The following is a 15,348-nucleotide window of genomic DNA, read 5'->3' as shown; positions in this document are numbered from 1 at the left end:
CCTCTAGTTCCATCCATGCTGTTGGAAAAGGCAAGACCTCATTTTTTGATGGCTGAGTAGTATTCCATTGTATGTATACACACCACATCTTCTTTATTCATTCATCAGTCGATGGACACCTGGGCTCTTTCCATAGTTTGGCTATGTGGACATTGCTTCTCTAAACATTGGGGTGCAGGTGCCCCTTAGGATCACTACATTTGTATCTTTGGGGTAAATACCTAGTAATGCAAATGCTGGGTCATAGGGTAGCTCTATTTTCAACATTTTGAGGAACCTCTGTGCTGTTTTCCAGAGTGGCTGCACCAGCTTGCATTCCCACCAACAGTGTAGGAAGGTTCCCCTTTCTCTGCATCCTTGCCAACATCTGTCGTTTCCTGAGTGGTTAATTTTAGCCATTCTGACTGGTGTGAGGTGGTATCTCATTGTGGTTTTGATTGGTATTTCCCTGATGCCAAGCGATGTTGAGCATTTCTTTATGTGTCTGTTGGCCATTTGTATGTCTCCTTTGGAGAAATGTCTGTTCATGTCTTCTGCCCATTTCTTTTTTTTTTTTAAAAGATTTTATTTATTTATTTGACAGAGAGAGAGACAGCCAGTGAGAGAGGGAACACAAGCAGGGGGAGTGGGAGAGGAAGAAGCAGGCTCATAGCGGAGGAGCCTGATGTGGGGCCCGATCCCAAAGCACCGGGATCATGCCCTAAGCCGAAGGCAGACGCTTAACGACTGAGCCACCCAGGCGCCCCATTCTGCCCATTTCTTGACTGGATTATTTGTTCTTCTGGTGTTGAGTTGGAGAAGTTCTTTATAGATTTTGGATTTTTTTGTGTTTTTTTAATATTTTATTTATTTATTTGAAAGAGAGAGAGAGCACCCACGAGCTGGAGGGAGGGGCAGAGGGACAAGCAGACTCCCCACTGAGTGGGGAACCCAATGCAGGGCTCCATCCCAGGACTCTGAGATCGTGACCTGAGCTGAAGGCAGATGCCCAACCGACTGAGCCACCCAGGCTTCCCTTAATAAAATGTTTTTTTAAAAGACATACTGAAGTCCTACCCCCAGTACTTGAGAATGTGAACTTGTTTGGAAATACTGTCTTTTCAGATGTGATTGGTTGCGATGAGGTCACACGTGAGTAGGGTGGGTCTTTATCCAATACGACTGGTGTCCTTATAAGAGGAGGACAGAGACACACAGGGAGAATGCCAAACGACCCCAGAGGCAGAGCTCAGAGTGGCAGCTGCCAGGCACGGAATGCTGGCCCCCAGCGGAAGCCAAGGAGAGGCAAGGAAGGGGTCCAGCCCAAGCCTTGAGGAAGCATGGCCCTGCTGGCCTCCTGGTCTCAGACTTGTGATCTCTTGAACTGTGACAGAATGCATTTCTGTTGTGTTAAGCCACTGGCTTTGCGGTCCTCTGTTCAACAGTCCTCAGGAACTCACACAGGCCCCTCTGTTCTCCCTCACTTCTTACATGGTCTCCCCTCTATATTCACAGGTCCCACTTTCAAACCTTCCCCTCAGCCCTCCCCGTGGAACCCAGACTCATGTCACCAAGGGCTGCCTGGTTGTCTAATCGGCATTTCCAATATCACATGCCTAAAACCAAACTTCTCCTCCTCCCCCTAGAACTTGTTATCTCGCCTTAATGCCGCCCCTCGAGCAGGTGACCCTGGCCAAAGCCTCTTGAGTCATTCCTGACTCCGCCTCTTCTCCAAAGCCCCCCTCCAAAGCATCACCTAATGGGGTGATTAAATCCCAAACCCGGTTCCTTCTCCTCTGAAGGCTACCTGGGTCGGGGCACCTGCGTCTCCCTGATGCCCCCCTCCCCTGCTGTCCTCAGTGCGCCCAGTGCAGTAGCCAGGGGGATGCTTTTAAAATGTAAATCAGATTATGGGCTGCTCAAAATTCTCCGAGGGGCCCCTACCTCTCTCCTGGTAAAAGCCAAAGTCCCCAAGTGGCTGATGGGGCCCCCACATAGGCCTCTCTCCCCCAGCCTCCTGAAGTCATTGCTCACCCCCACACACACTCTCTGGCCACCCAGCTGCCTTGCTGTCTGTCAGGTCCCCTCTAGGAGCCTTTGCACTCACTCTACCCCCTACTGGACGCTCATCCCCCAGATACACACGTATTTTGCCCTTCGTCACCCTCCACCCACGCCCTGATATGTCACTGTTCTTCCAGGGCTCCGGGGACTCCTAATTCCACATCATAGACCACCTCCAGCACTCCAGCCCTCCCCACTTTGTGTTTCTCCATAGCATCTATCACCTCGAATAAAGGGTATTTCTTGCTTACATCCACCTTTCTCCACTAGAATTTAAGCCCCATGATGGCAGGATCTTTTGTCCTTTTCCCCCACCCTGCTGAATCCTAGTGCCTGGAACAGTGCCTGGCACACGGTACCGTTTAGTGGAGGATGGATGGACGGACGGACGGACGGACGGATGGAAGGATGGATGGACGGATGGATGGACGGACAGGAAGATGGATGGATGATTTTCTGAATAATGTTCACATTTTCTCATTGTCAATTTTAACTCCAGAAGGGAGTTGTTTGAGATGGAGGAGAGAGGGGGCTCCTTTTCTCGCTTAAAAGCTGAATTTAGATTTGTTTCCCCATAGGATTTAGGGTCCTCTCAGAGCCCACGGCACTGCCTCCCCAAACCCTGCCTGATGCTTGCTCTTCCTGGGTCCCATTGCACACGCCCTTCTCAATGTCAGCCGGGGCCACTCCTTCCCCACCATGTGACCTTGGGCCCAGCTTTCTCGAGCCTCAGTGGCTCCATCTGCAAAATGGCAGCTCAATGCTTCCTACCTGGTTCTAAGATGAAAACGAGATCTGACTGTCTGTGCCCAGTGCCGCGTCTCAGATTTGGCGATCACCCAATAAGCACCACCTTGTTTTTTAAGTTATTATCAGAGTGGACACGTCTTTCCAAATGTATATCCTTCTACCCCCGCCACCTATGAATGTCCCATTAAGGCTTTTAATACTTACTAGTAATAACGGTGACCGCAGGGCCCGGTTCCCCTTTACTAAACACTCCTGTGCTCAGCGCCCGGCTCACGACGCCTGTCATCTCCCAGACCTCCTGGCTGCTCCGGCCCACCTGCCTTGCCCTGCCCTGCCCATGTTCTTCCTGTGGGGGCCTGTAACTTGGAATCTCCTTCCTTCCTCTTTTCTTGCCCCCAACATCCAGGATGCTGATTAGGACTGTGGGATTTCCAAGGAGCCTCTTCGGGGCCCAGCCCTGCGGAGATGGTGGAAGGTACCGGAAAAAGGAAGCCTGTTCCTGAGATCCTGAAACTGACGTGTAGATGGAGTGGCTGGGGCAGGTGTGCACCCAGAACGGCCAGGTAACAACTCAAGCCAAGGGCAGGAATGGGACGGAATTCACACTGGAGACGCGAGAGTTCCTGCCGATGATCCTGTCAGTCCCCAGCCTGGGCGTGGGGCAGATCCAAGAACTGTATTGCCTTCTTCTTCCTCTCCCTCTTGCCTGGGGGTTCAATGCTCCTGAGAAGATCAGAGGGCCAAAGTGGAATTGGAGACCTGCCCCGCCCTTCTGCCAGAAGGATTCCGATTGGGAAGGTGTCCAGACTATGGGGGAAGCCCCAGAAAACCAGAATAGAAAAAGTCTTGCAGACCTTACGCCCCTCCCAACTTTAGAGGGAAACCTGAGGCCCGGGAAAGGGAGGGGACTGCCCCAAGGTCGCAGAGGAAGTCAAAGTCGGGGCTGAAGAGGATGTCCACGGTCCACTGTAGCACCAAGAGGGAGCAACAGCAAACTCTGGAGGGAATTTGGTTTTTGATGGTGGCCAAGGTACCATGCTAAATCCTCCCAATATTATCTCGCGAAGTGCTGTCACTGAACTGGAGAGGACACTACCATTGTCCCCAGTTGTCTGAAGAGGACAGTCAGCAACAGGAAGCGTTTGCCCGAGGCTGGGGGGCAGTCAGGAGCAGAGCCCATTTTGAGCCCAAACTCTGAAGGCTGGCCATGCTTCGCTTTCCACCTGGAGGCGGATCTGGCTGAAATACAGCCTCACTACTTCCGGCCTCCGGGCCTCAGTCTCCTCATCCGCAAAGGGGGAGGCCACCACTCTCCTGGACGTTGTTTCCCCAGTGAAGTGAGCATGCGTGGGGCCTGGCCCCTGGGAGCGCTGGGAAATGACAAGTGTGCAACACGCAGCTGATCTTCAAAAATTCAGCAAACGTCTCTTATTGCAGTACATACACGTCGTATAAAAGTTCACATTTTAGCCATTTTTAGCGTCCAGTTCAAGGGCACGAAGTATATTCACACCATTGTACAACCACCACCAGCATCATCTCCAGAACTTTCTCATCTCCCCCGACTGAAACGTCGTCTGTCCCCCCTCCCCCACTTGCAAACACTAGCTCCCCCTGCCCCCTCCTTTACTTTTGAAAATGAGCCTCCTGCCTACACACCCTGGTGGGACGGGCCAGGGAGGGAAGGAGATGACAATAGGCTGGCGAACAACAAGGAAAAGGGAACCGGAAGGGAGAGGAAAGAAGAGGTTCCAGGGAAGTACATCCAGGAAGCTGTTTCCGAGGGGCCGGCCAACCCCACCCGAGGCCGGGCCAGCCACAGCCCCCTGCCCAAGGACGGGCCTCCCCTCCATTGAAATAAGGAATGGACAGATGACCACCAGACCACCACCCCCACCCTTCCACACAGAAGCTAGACACCTTCCCGGCCCAGAGTCTCTCCAGAGGCTCACTCATGGTTAACCTTGGGAGCCTGAGGGTCCTCATCTATAAAATGGGGTGCAGATGACAGTTGGTATGTCCCTAGACTCGTGAGAATCGGTTTGACAAGGCCATGGTAAAGCATGGAGCAGGTGCCTGGCGTGGAGCGGCCTTCAGTGTTGGCCACCTTGCTGTCGCTGTTACATTATTCCACCCCCACCCCCACCCGCCAGAAGCAGGACAAAAGCCCTTGTGCACCGTGAGAGAATGGGCTTTTCCGTCCAACTGTTCCTTTGCTCCCAGAATACCCCACTGGCCTCCTCACCAACCCCAGAACAAGTTGCTGGGCGATCCCGTGCTGGGCGGGGTGGCCAAAGTAGCTAGCCAGATGCTGTGCCCACCCTAGAGGGCTTGGGGGGGGCAGAGGTGGGGGGACACGGGGAGGCAGACACGGGTCTGGATCTCTGAGATAGGTGGTCAGTGATAAGCACATTTAGCTTCCGCGGAAGGACCACGAAGGGACCCTGAACCTAAAGGTCAGGGAAGGCTTCCTGGAGGAGATGAATCAAGATGAGTGGATGGTCCAATGAGCTGAAACCACAGAGGTAAAGGCCTAGAGGGGTCAATGACCTGGGGGTCCAAAGAGAACCGGAAGTGATTCTGTATTACAGGAGCAAAGTGTGTGAGGTGGAGGGGGGGATGGGTCTGCGGGAGCCAGTGCAGTGGGGGCAGGGGGCAGGTGGAGGGCCTGCGTGCCCGAGTTCAGAGTTTGGATCCTCATCCACAGGCGACGGGGGCCATGGAAGAGGCAGCGTCTGTATGTTGGGGCATTCACCCTGGAGGCTGTGAACACAGCGGGTGAGCACAGTAGATAGGAGGCTCCTGTGGGCATCTTGGGAGAGTTTTGGGGGGCAGCCAGAAAGGGAGCAGCAGGAGGAACGGAGAGGAGGAGCTGGACCAGAGAGAGATTTCCGAGGTGAAACTGTGGTTGGCAGAATAATGTCCCCCAAAGATGTCCACACCCTAATTCCCCAAAATGAGATGATTTTATGTTACATGCAGGGAGAATGAGGGCTGATGATGGAATTAAGATTGCTTCTCAGCTAACTTTGAGATGGAGAGATTATTCTGGATTATCTGGGTGGTGATTGTAATCACAAGCATTCTTAAATATGGAAGAGGGAAGAAGAGTCAGTGTCACGGAGGAGGAAAGACTCAGTCGGCCACTCCTGGCTTCGAAGATGAAAGGGGGCCACCAGCCAAGCGCATGGCAGCCTCTGCACCTGGAAATACAAGGCAATGATTCTAGCCCTTGAGCTCCGGGAGGAGCGCAGCCCTGCCGACCGTTGGATATAGCACAGCGAGACCTGCGTCAGACATCTGACCCACAAAGTGCAGGAGAGTAGATTGTGCTGCTTCAAGCCACTAAGTTTGGGGTGAGGCGTCACAGCAGCCACAGGTGCAACTGGTGAGGGGGTGGGGGTTAGGAGAGGGGGCCTTAAGGTCATCTGGCTTGGGGACTGGAACGATGGCAACGCCACCAGCCACAAGAGGCCACGGGACAACAAATACATGGGAACAGGAGGAGTCTGTCTGCTGCCCTGACCTGAGCAGCCCGGCCCAAGCCCTCGCTGGGCACAGAGCCCGGGGACCCAATGAAGAGCTGGGGGGATGTGTCCTTACATCACCAGCTATGGGAGTGAAATAGCTATTGCAGGATGAACGGGTGGCAAGATCCCCCACAATTCCTTGGGTCTCATTTTTCAAGCACTAAAACAACCACACTGTTAAGCTTTTGCTTCCTCAACAAGCCAGAGAAAGAGAATTTAAACCTCAAGGACAAAGGTCAAGGTGGGGTGACAAGCCCAGGGCCGGGTAGCATAAGAAATGACACTGTGGGTTCTCAGGGCATAAATGATGCTGTGTACCCGGTTTTCCCTGGAGGAGGGAGAGCAGGTGGAACTGGCTGGAATCCTCTCCCACTTCGCTTTCCACAGCAATTCTTTTTTTTTTTTTTCCTTCAAAATACAAGAAGGCAGAGTGTGGTGGGGGGGCGGGATGCTCCTGCCGGGCCCCGCCGGCCTCTCCGCCGGCTTCGTTCCCCGCCTCCCCCGGCCCTTTGTCTAGCTCCCGCGCTGCCGCGCACATGGTCCCCTGTCAAATTCCGGGCGGCTCCGGGGGACACGTGTCGGGAAGTCTGCCGCTCCACCGGCCCCGCGTAACCATGGAAACGGCGGCCAATGGGAAGCACGCGTTGCCTGCAGGGGCGGAGCCGAGCGCGGCTGGAGCGGGCGGGGCGGGGGCGGGGCCCAGGCGAGGGAAAATGAGGGCGGGGCCCGGGTCACACCAGCACGACCCGGGCTGTCTGAAGGGCGCAGGACGCCCACCCGGGTTATCTGTACCTCACAGGTTTGGTAACATCTCTCCAGCGTTTCCTCGGCACTCCTGGGATTTTCTTTGCCCTGAAGTAGAAGGTTAAGATCCTAGACTTCAGTAGATGTGGGTTCAGATCCTACCAGCAACACCTAACGAGCGGCGCACCTTGTGCAGGGGACCGAACCTTTCTGTGTCAGTTTCTTCAGCTGGTAAATCGAGTAATTGTAAACCTATAGAGAGATAACAAACAATTCGCCCAGCCTGGCTGGCACCAGTGTGCGCTCAATAAACAGCAGTGATCCTTACGACTGACGCCCTCTGACCCTCCAGAAAGGAAGACCCCATCTGGGTGTGAACAATCCACCCTCTCGGTGTGGGGCTCCCTGGGTGCTGACTTCTGACTCATTTGCCCGAGGCCGGTTCCAACAACGGCGTCAACGTGCCTGTCAACAAAGTGGAAAGATGAGCCTGGGGTCTGTCAGGGTCCCCTTGGCAGCAGCCAGGCTGCCAAGTCCCTGGAGAGCTGAGCACCTCCAGATGGGGGTGGGGGGGAGGCAGAAAGAAAGGAAGGTTCAGTGCCAAGGGCTGGGGGCCAGGAAACGATTTTGGCACTGCCGCCCACCAACAGGGTGACCCACAGAAGTGTTTTTACCTCTCTGGGCAAAAGCATCTTGTAAAACAGTGAGGATGATACCGGCCGACCTCCCCCTCAGTGTGGTGGAGAATCTGCAATGAGGAAATGGATTCTCAAAAAAAACCAAAAAACAAAAAACCCCACAAAAAACCTCTGTTTGTTTCCAAGTGAGCCTAGAAGAGTCCAACAGAAGCAGAAGTGGATGGCAAACAGCACGGGGCGAGACCCAGCCCCTCTCTCCTGGCTTCCCCAGGCTCAGCCCAGGGCGTGGGACAAACATCCCTGGCTAGGAGCTTTAGTTACCAGGACTCTTTCTTTCACTTTTACGAAGAAGTGGGAAATGCACGTGTGCCTGCGCGCACTCGTCCGTTCATTCATTTGTTCGCTCAACAGCGCTTTCGGGGGGGCTGCTCTGCGCCAGGTGCTGTGCTAGGTCCAGGGTCCAGAGCAGTGAACAAAACAGTCCCTGCCCTGAAAGAGGTCACTGTCTGGCTAGGGAGACAGACATTAAAGAAATAAACATGCAAATAAACACGTGGCCACAAAAATCCATAAATGCCCTGAAAGAAATACGCAGGAGCCACGAGCATGAAGGAAATAAATATGAGTCCGGGGGACAGAGCAGTCAGGGCAGGCCTCCCTGAGGAGGTGACATTTCAGAGGGGCCTGAAGACTGAGCAAGAGTCGGCCTGGTGAGGAGGGAGGAAAGGTATTCCGGGCAAAGGGAACAGTGTGTGGTGCCTCGAGGCCAGAGCGAGCTGAGGTGTTGTTCCCTCTCCGTGGCCCAGGGGCCAGCGGCTGGGGTCGGGGAGGAGGGTGGTCAGCAGGCACTGGCTGAGTCAGACAGGGTCATGCCAAGGATCTAGGCTTCAGAAAATGGCCACAACATAAATTCACGGCGATTGACTTTAAAATATACCTTGTTTTTCAGAGTCATCCCCTGATGCAGCGGGTGTTCAACTGGTCTCACCTGCCCTCTGCCTTTTCCAGTCTGAAGACACTGGATGATTCAGAATCAGATGAGTGTCATTATTACTCAGCACGCTTCACTGACTGCGACAGAAAAGGAGACGCATTTATGGAAAGATGTTTAGCATGAAGGTTAGAATGAGGGCTGGGGTTGGGCCTTAGTTAAGGGTAGAACTGGTACAGGGTTTGGGCTAGGATGGGGTTGGGGTTAGATTAGGGCTAGCTTGGGGTCAGGATTAGGGTTGGGTTGGGGTTGGGCTGGAGTTTGGACTGTGAATTGGAGTTCCGTTACGTAGGCTTCTATCCTAGCACCCAGCCGAAAATCTAGGACATAAGAAGGGCCCAGTGGGTATTTTCGATGAATTAATTACTGTGGTTTCTTGTGAACCAGAAAGACAAAGTGGCCAGGCAGCCTCGTTCCCTGGATATCCTGGTTATTTGTCTGTGTGTTGTGAACAGACTGTTAAAACTCACCTGCACGCTAATTTTCTATTCCTCTAAGACGGCACCAAAACGTCATTCCCATGTAGGAAACAAGGGGGAAATGGTCTGTGCGTGTCGATCCGTTGACCTAGGCTGGGGAACAGGGAGCCCAGGAGACCAGATCCTTTAAAAGAGCCCAGGGGTGGGAGAGGAAGTGGGTTTCTGCAGAAGTCCCAGCCAGGCTGAGGGGGAGTCAAGGAACAAATCTGGGCTGGAAGGTGGGGTTTGGGTGAGGAGTTGGGGGAGGGAAAAGGTGAAGAGGGGAGCAGCGAAGTTAAGAAGGTAAGCAGACCACAGAGCGCATGTATGTAACCCGTGTAGTTCGGGGGCTCCGTGTGGCCTCGGCCCTGGGGAGTCTCCCTCAGAGAAGCTTGAAGCAGCAGTCACGTATTATTCGTGGGGGTTTCTAATATTTTTCACCTTGCAAAGAAAAATCAAGGAGGTCCGACTTCTTCCCCTGAGCCACACTGCTCCGTCCCGTCCCCTCTTCCTCCAGGGCTCTTGGATCCTGTTCTAGTCCAGAACCCCTTACTTGCAGCCCCCCCAGATGTGGCTTTCCTGCCCCCTCTGTGTTCACTCAGGTCGTCTTTATACAGTTGAACTTGGCCTCGGGGATTTCTGCTCTTTGTTCCCTTTCTGTTCTCGCCACTTCACAGAGCCCCCAGTAACGAACCGCCCAGAACTGACCCAAGCAAGGGCAACCCCCTCCCCGTCTCCCCTGCTCTCCCTCCCGCCTCTCCCTGGAACCAGACCAGGAGGGTTGGAGCTCTCCGCAGAGGGCAGAGCAGAAGGAAGAGCTGGAACAGGCAAGGTGAAGAATCTCTTTTACGAGGCCTAGGTGAGTGGGGAGCGTTCCTGGGACTTGTCGTAGTGTAAAGATTGCACCGTCTCCATTGGGCACTGGGGAGCCAGGGGAGTAAAGCAGTCAGATTTGTAAGCCAATCTTCCGCGGAAGTGGGGCTAGGTGTGTGTTGTGCGTGATCCCCCACGAGCACCTGGGAGATCCTGGTTAAATATGTGACAAGTGAGAAGGTTAGCGATGAATGAATGATTGAATGAATGAGTGAATGGAATATTGAGCTCTGTGGGCATTCTGGATGTCCATGCTGGCTTCAAGGACCCCAGGACAATTGTGCCCTCATCATGGCTTCCAAAGTCCTTGTTCTTCACCTTAATGCCAACCAGCTGCGAGCTCCTGACAATGACCTCCAGGCTCACAGGCGACAGGGGGCCAGGCTCCCCCTCCCACGTGGTGGAGCATCTGGATGGGCTCCACCAGTCTGCTGGGAATGGCCCATGCTCCCCTGGGCAAGACCCGCGGCGCACGGGAAACCTCCCAGTGCTTTTGGCTCTGGTTGCAATTCTGGTTTCCAGCAACACATAAAAATAGCTTCAAGGACATGCAGGGGGCAGGAGGGGGGAGACCTGGTCCCTGACTTCCAGAAGAACTAGATACACATTCCCATCTCTCACTGTCCCAGGCCCCTGCCGCCGATATTAATCTGGATTTGAACCTGGGTCTGTATCTGTGGACCTCGGGCCTAAACTTGCTGAGCTCCTCAGACAGCGGCCCCCCTCACCCAGCTGGGGACAGACAGAGGCAGACGCAGACGCAGACGCAGAAAAAGCGTCTGAAATCCCTCCCACTGCCAGCTCAGAGCAAAACTCCTGCAGGGCCCTGGTGCCTGCCTGGAGACGGGAGCCGCTGCCATGGAGCAGAGCCTGGGGTCACGGCGGAGCCTGGCCAGGGTGGGAGGGGAGGGGGCTGCCCGGCTGCCCAGCTCCGGAGCCTCTTCCAGCCTCCAGTGTTGGAGTCCCCAAACAGTGGTGATGCAAACGTGGGCTCCAAACCACCTTCCACGCCCTGCAGAGCCCATTCTGAGGCCAGGCAAGAGCGAAACAGGAGGAAAAGCCCCAGCCGAGGATGGGGGGACGTGGAAGTGTTTTAGGAACAGGTACATTTAGGAGCACAGCCTGTCCAGACGGTGGGCATGCATCACCTGTCATCCTTACAGCCCCATAGGGACTTACCATGATTTGTCCCCCTCATACAGATGAGCAAAGGGAGGCTCGGCGAGGCAAGGGACCAACCACACAGCTAGCCGGGACAGAGCCGGGATTTGAACCCGGAGGGCTCAGGAGCCTAGACTCCCGCCTCTGCACTCAAGGGATGAGCTAAAGGTGGAAACTAAGGGTGGGGGTCAGTTTTCTTCCCTGCCTCCCCAAAGCCCCAAAATAGACCTGCTTTCGTGACGAAGGTCTCCTCCCCTCAGCTCCACAAATACCCACGTTCCCAGGCCGAACCCAGGGCGGGGGCCCACAGGAGCTCGCGCCCAGCAGGACCTATTTCTGGCTGCACAAGCGGCCTTCTGTCGTGGCCTCGGCCACAGCCCGCAGCCAGGGCCCAGGCCCTAGCCGGGCCTCCAAAGGGCCCATTGTCCGGCTGCCTGGGCCGCCGAGCCTGGCTCCTGGACATCCGGAGCGGGGGCAGAGGGTGACCCGGGCCCAGTGGACTGAAGGGCCTGTGTGAGAGCCGCAGCTGACTCGAACGACAGCCTAGACTCCACCTTGGGACAGCCTTGGGCTGGCCTCAGAGAGGCCCTGAGGTCACGCGCACACATACACACACACACACACGCACGGACACGCACCCCAGAGGTGACAACTGCAGAGTGCGGCCACCCCCATTACAGGGAGGAAGGAGTTAAGAGCCTGGGATTTAGAGCCGGGTGGGTTGAGATTCTAATACTGGCTGGCTGTGAGGCCTAGGCAGGTCAGGCCCGGTCTCTGAGCCTCAGTCTCCTCATCTGTAAAACGGGACACACACTGTCCCTATTTCACAGGTGTGCAAACCCAGCTTCGGAGAAGTGGCTTGCCTGAGTCCACCCAAGCAGGAGTTTTCCATATATCTATATCTTAAAAAGATTTTCGGGGGGGGGCGCCTGGGTGGCACAGCGGTTAAGCGTCTGCCTTCTTCGGCTCAGGGCGTGATCCCGGCGTTATGGGATCGAGCCCCGCATCAGGCTCCTCCGCTATGAGCCTGCTTCTTCCTCTCCCACTCCCTCTGCTTGTGTTCCCTCTCTCACTGGCTGTCTCTATCTCTGTCGAATAAATAAATTAAAAAAAAAAAAAGATTTTCGGGGGGCGCCTGGGTGGAACAGTGGTTAAGCGTCTGCCTTCGGCTCAGGGCATGATCCAGGCGTTATGGGATCGAGCCCCACATCAGGCTCCTCCGCTGTGAGCCTGCTTCTTCCTCTCCCACTCGCCCTGCTTGTGTTCCCTCTCTCGCTGGCTGTCTCTATCTCTGTCAAATAAATAAATAAAATCTTTAAAAAAAAAAAAAAGATTTTCGGGCAGCCTCGCTGGCTCAGTCGTTAGAGCATGCAACTCTTGGTCTCGGGGTCGTGAGTTTGAGCCTCACATTGGGTGTAGAGCTTACTTAAAAATAAAACCTAAAAAAAAAAGAAAGGTTTTCGTTAGGAACATTTTCAAAAGTACAGAGTATGATAAATCCCCATATCCCACCATTGAGATGCAACAATTATTGGGATGTTGCCATACCGGCTCTCTCTACCCCTTTTGGTTATTTTGCTGTTGTTGCTTGAAGTAAATTGAAAGCCAACCCGGGACATGTCCTTTCATCCTGACCCACCTCAGTGTTCCTCTAAATACGTGGACAGGTTTTCATATAAACATCATGCTGTTCTCACACCTGGCAAAATTAAGGGCATGTCTCTGGCATTGTCTCCTACCCAGGGCATAACGGGGTTTCTCCCGATATTCTCAACAATGTCAGGTTCCAGGTGATTTGTTAGAATTAGGATGCAGGTAAAGTCTACACAGGGCATTTGGTTGTTATGTCCCATGACTTTTTTGGGAAATTGATTTTCTTGTCACTGGCTTATTGAAGAAACTGAGTCCGTCGTCCTGTTGAATGTCCACATCCTGGATTTATCTGTTTTCATCTTCACGGTGTCATTTAACTTGTTTCTCTGTCCCTCTATTTCCTGTTGACTAGAAAGTTGCTCCCCTTCCTCTTTAACTGGCTGTTTTAGGGAGATGTAACTCACACACCATAAAATTCACCCTTTTAAAGATTTTATTTATTTATTCGACAGAGATAGAGACAGCCAGCGAGAGAGGGAACACAAGCAGGGGGAGCGGGAGAGGAAGAAGCAGGCTCCCAGCGGAGCAGGGAGCCCGATGCGGGCCTCGATCCCAGGACCCTGGGATCACACCCTGAGCCGAAGGCAGGCACTTAATGACTGAGCCACCCAGGCACCCCGAAAATTCACCCTTTTAAAGTGGAAAATGTAATGGTTTTTAGTATATTCATAGAGTTGTGCAACCATCACCATCTCCAACTTCAGGACACCTTCATGAGGCCAAAAAGAAACCACATCCCCATTAGCAGTGACTCCCCGTTATGCCCTCCTGGCAACCACCAATCTAGGTTCTCTCTCTGTGGATCTGTCTACTCTGGACATTTTGGATAAATGGAATCAGAAAACACGTAATCTTTTGTGACTGGCCATTTAGCATAATATTTTCAAGGCTCATCTTGCTAGATCACGTATCAGTACTTCGTCCCTTTTTATTGGCAAATAATATTCCATTGTACGAAGAGTGCAAATTCTGTGTATCCCTTCATTCAGTGATGAGCGTTGGGCTTCTTCCTCTCCTTGGCTCTTATGAATAATGCTGCTACAAACATCGTGTGTGTTTGGGTAAATATATGTTTTCCATTCTCTTGGGTGTTGATACATAGGAGTGGAATTCCCAGGTCATACGAAACTCTATGGTTAATATTTTGAGGACCCACCACACTGTTTTCTAAAGGAACTGCACCAGCTCACCAGAACACCAGCAATGCACGAAGTTCCAACCTCTCCACATCCTTGCCAACACTTGCTCTCGCCCATCTTTTTAATTTTAGTCATCCTAGTGGGGGGTGAAGTGGTATCTCGTGGTTGTGATGACTAATGGCGTTGAACATCTTTTCATGTGTTTATTGTAATTCGTATGTCCTCCTTGGAAGAATGTCTTTTCAAATCCTTTGCCTGCTTTTAACTTGTGTTATTTGTCTTTTATTGTTGAGTTGTAAGAGCTCTTTACATCTTCTGGACACAGGTCCCTTATCAGATACAGGATGGATAAAATTTTACTCTCATTCTGTGCATTATCTTTTCACTTTCTTGGTGTCCTTTGAAACACAAAGTTTTAGATTTTGGTGAAGTCCTATGTATTCTTTTGTCCCTGTGCTTTCAGTGTCATACGCCTAATCCATGGTTGTGAAGATTTACTCCTACATTTTATTCTAAGAAGTTTGTAGTTTTAGCTCTTACAGTTAAGTCTATGATCCATTTTGAGTTGACTTTTGTGTATGGTGTGAGGTAGGGATCCAACTTCATTCTTTTGATGTGGGTACCCAGGTGTCCATACCATTTGTCGAAAAGACTCTTTTCTTCCTATCGAATGGTCTCATACCCTTGTCAAATATTAATTGAACATAAATGTATGCGTTTATTTCTGGACTATTAATTTTATCCCATTGGGCTATAGTCTATCCTTCTGCCAGCGCCACACAGTCTTGATTCTTGTAGCTGTGTAATAACTATTAAAATCAGAAGGTGTGAGTTCTCCAATTTTGTTCTGCTTTTTCAAGATCATTTGGCTTTCTGGGTCTTTCTGTATAAATTTTAAGATGAGCTTGTCAATTTGTTGGCAAAAAAGCCAACTGGAATTTTGATAGGAATTGCATTAACTCGATAGATCTGTTTGTTGGACTTGCCAGCTCTAAATTTAAATTTTGAATTGGATTGGACCCCAATGATCTATAGTTCTGACCCCAAGCATCCGCAAAGACCCTGCCCCAAGCAGCTTAGGGCTGAGGGGCCCATACTATTCTGGAGCCAACCCAAGACCCCCAGAGCTTCCAGGCAACCTGCTGTCAGGTCCCATCTACCCCTCATCCTTCAGTTGACTTTAGGAGTCAAAATGCAAAAGTGAACATTTCCTTATGTCAAACTCCTTTTGTAAGTTCTGGATACCAGGGAAATCTTCGGGAATCTTCATTCTTCCCAGCCGGGGAAGCAGCACCTCGCCCAGCTGAGGCCTCACAGAGCTGATAGCCCTCACAAGCCCCTCTCCCCATCTGCCCACAGCAGGGGCTG

Source organism: Ursus maritimus, unplaced genomic scaffold, assembly GCF_017311325.1.
Source record: "Ursus maritimus isolate PB19 unplaced genomic scaffold, ASM1731132v1 scaffold_17, whole genome shotgun sequence".
Classification (NCBI taxonomy): domain Eukaryota; kingdom Metazoa; phylum Chordata; class Mammalia; order Carnivora; family Ursidae; genus Ursus; species Ursus maritimus.
Note: the sequence above shows the minus strand (reverse complement) of the source record.